The 2,589-nt window shown below is 62.5% G+C and overlaps 1 long non-coding RNA gene across 1 annotated transcript; it reads right to left on the bottom strand.

The window, feature by feature from the left end:
- Window positions 1-1,159: 1,159 nt before the first annotated feature.
- Window positions 1,160-2,378, bottom strand: LOC309371344. The gene is made up of 3 exons (XR_014169066.1): window positions 2,027-2,378; window positions 1,457-1,573; window positions 1,160-1,341 (listed from the first exon to the last, which is right to left on the bottom strand). It is a non-coding gene; the product is annotated as an uncharacterized lncRNA (long non-coding RNA).
- Window positions 2,379-2,589: the final 211 nt, after the last annotated feature.

The raw sequence follows: 2,589 nt of genomic DNA, 5'->3' as shown, positions 1-2,589 counted from the left end.
GTGGCTTTGCCTGTTTCCTTCCTCCTAGTACTGCCCTTGTAGAACTCAGCGGGGCGGGGGGGGGGGATTTGCCTACCTTCTTCTTCTTTATTTTTGGCAATCCCTCATAGCTAAGTAAGATTGTCTTCCATAAACATGGTCTTAACAGTGAGTCCGTAAGTGGCTGTGGAGGCCAGTTCTGGATCCACATGTCTTTCCACAGTGGGGACCTTGGTTTGCGAGCGGGAGTTGATCACGGTGTGGATTTGCCAAGCGTGCCTTCCTCTTAGCACGTTTCTCCCTTGCGTCCTGAGTTCGAGCGTCTTCAAAGCCCATGACACCTGGGCTGCCCAAGAGGACTCCCCTGAGTGAGTGCCTGAGGGCCCTGCTCTTGCCACTTACCATCTGGCCTGGGCCGGGGCCTGAAGCCTCATAAGGACTGCTTGGTGCTTGCTGCCTGCTGCCCAGGAGGACTCCCCTGAGTGAGTGCCTGAGGGCCCTGCTCTTGCCACTTACCATCTGGCCTGGGGTGGGGCCTGAAGCCTCATAAGGACTGCGTGCTGCTTGCTGCCTGCTGCCCAGGAGGACTCCCCTGAGTGAGTGCCTGAGGGCCCTGCTCTTGCCACTTACCATCTGGCCTGGGGTGGGGCCTGAAGCCTCATAAGGACTGCGTGGTGCTTGCTGCCTGCTGCCCAGGAGGACTCCCCTGAGTGAGTGCCTGAGGGCCCTGCTCTTGCCACTTACCATCTGGCCTGGGGCGGGGCCTGAAGCCTCATAAGGACTGCGTGCTGCTTGCTGCTTGCTGCCCAGGAGGACTCCCCTGAGTGAGTCCTTGAGGACCCTGCTCCTTCCTGCCACTTACCATCTGGCCTGGGGCGGGGCCTGAAGCCTCATAAGGACTGCGTGCTGCTTGCTGCCTGCTGCCCAGGAGGACTCCCCTGAGTGAGTGCCTGAGGGCCCTGCTCTTGCCACTTACCATCTGGCCTGGGCCGGGGCCTGAAGCCTCATAAGGACTGCGTGCTGCTTGCTGCCTGCTGCCCAGGAGGACTCCCCTGAGTGAGTGCCTGAGGGCCCTGCTCTTGCCACTTACCATCTGGCCTGGGCCGGGGCCTGAAGCCTCATAAGGACTGCTTGGTGCTTGCTGCCTGCTGCCCAGGAGGACTCCCCTGAGTGAGTGCCTGAGGGCCCTGCTCTTGCCACTTACCATCTGGCCTGGGGTGGGGCCTGAAGCCTCATAAGGACTGCGTGCTGCTTGCTGCCTGCTGCCCAGGAGGACTCCCCTGAGTGAGTGTCTGAGGGCCCTGCTCTTGCCACTTACCATCTGGCCTGGGGCGGGGCCTGAAGCCTCATAAGGACTGCGTGCTGCTTGCTGCTTGCTGCCCAGGAGGACTCCCCTGAGTGAGTCCTTGAGGACCCTGCTCCTTCCTGCCACTTACCATCTGGCCTGGGGCGGGGCCTGAAGCCTCATAAGGACTGCGTGCTGCTTGCTGCCTGCTGCCCAGGAGGACTCCCCTGAGTGAGTGCCTGAGGGCCCTGCTCTTGCCACTTACCATCTGGCCTGGGGCGGGGCCTGAAGCCTCATAAGGACTGCGTGCTGCTTGCTGCCTGCTGCCCAGGAGGACTCCCCTGAGTGAGTGCCTGAGGGCCCTGCTCTTGCCACTTACCATCTGGCCTGGGCCGGGGCCTGAAGCCTCATAAGGACTGCGTGCTGCTTGCTGCCTGCTGCCCAGGAGGACTCCCCTGAGTGAGTGCCTGAGGGCCCTGCTCTTGCCACTTACCATCTGGCCTGGGCCGGGGCCTGAAGCCTCATAAGGACTGCTTGGTGCTTGCTGCCTGCTGCCCAGGAGGACTCCCCTGAGTGAGTGCCTGAGGGCCCTGCTCTTGCCACTTACCATCTGGCCTGGGCCGGGGCCTGAAGCCTCATAAGGACTGCTTGGTGCTTGCTGCCTGCTGCCCAGGAGGACTCCCCTGAGTGAGTGCCTGAGGGCCCTGCTCTTGCCACTTACCATCTGGCCTGGGGTGGGGCCTGAAGCCTCATAAGGACTGCGTGCTGCTTGCTGCCTGCTGCCCAGGAGGACTCCCCTGAGTGAGTCCTTGAGGACCCTGCTCCTTCCTGCCACTTACCATCTGGCCTGGGGCGGGGCCTGAAGCCTCATAAGGACTGCGTGGTGCTTGCTGCCTGCTGCCCAGGAGGACTCCCCTGAGTGAGTGCCTGAGGGCCCTGCTCTTGCCACTTACCATCTGGCCTGGGGTGGGGCCTGAAGCCTCATAAGGACTGCGTGCTGCTTGCTGCCTGCTGCCCAGGAGGACTCCCCTGAGTGAGTCCTTGAGGACCCTGCTCCTTCCTGCCACTTACCATCTGGCCTGGGGCGGGGCCTGAAGCCTCATAAGGACTGCGTGGTGCTTGCTGCCTGCTGCCCAAGAGGACTCCCCTGAGTGAGTGCCTGAGGGTCCTGCTCTTGCCACTTACCATCTGGCCTGGGGCGGGGCCTGAAGCCTCATAAGGACTGCGTGGTGCTTGCTGCCTGCTGCCCAGGAGGACTCCCCTGAGTGAGTGCCTGAGGGTCCTGCTCTTGCCACTTACCATCTGGCCTGGGGCAGGGCCTGACA

Source organism: Podarcis melisellensis (genome assembly GCF_964234715.1).
Source record: "Podarcis melisellensis genome assembly, chromosome: 6".
Lineage (NCBI taxonomy): Eukaryota > Metazoa > Chordata > Lepidosauria > Squamata > Lacertidae > Podarcis > Podarcis melisellensis.
This window is presented reverse-complemented; position numbering and strand designations above follow the sequence as displayed.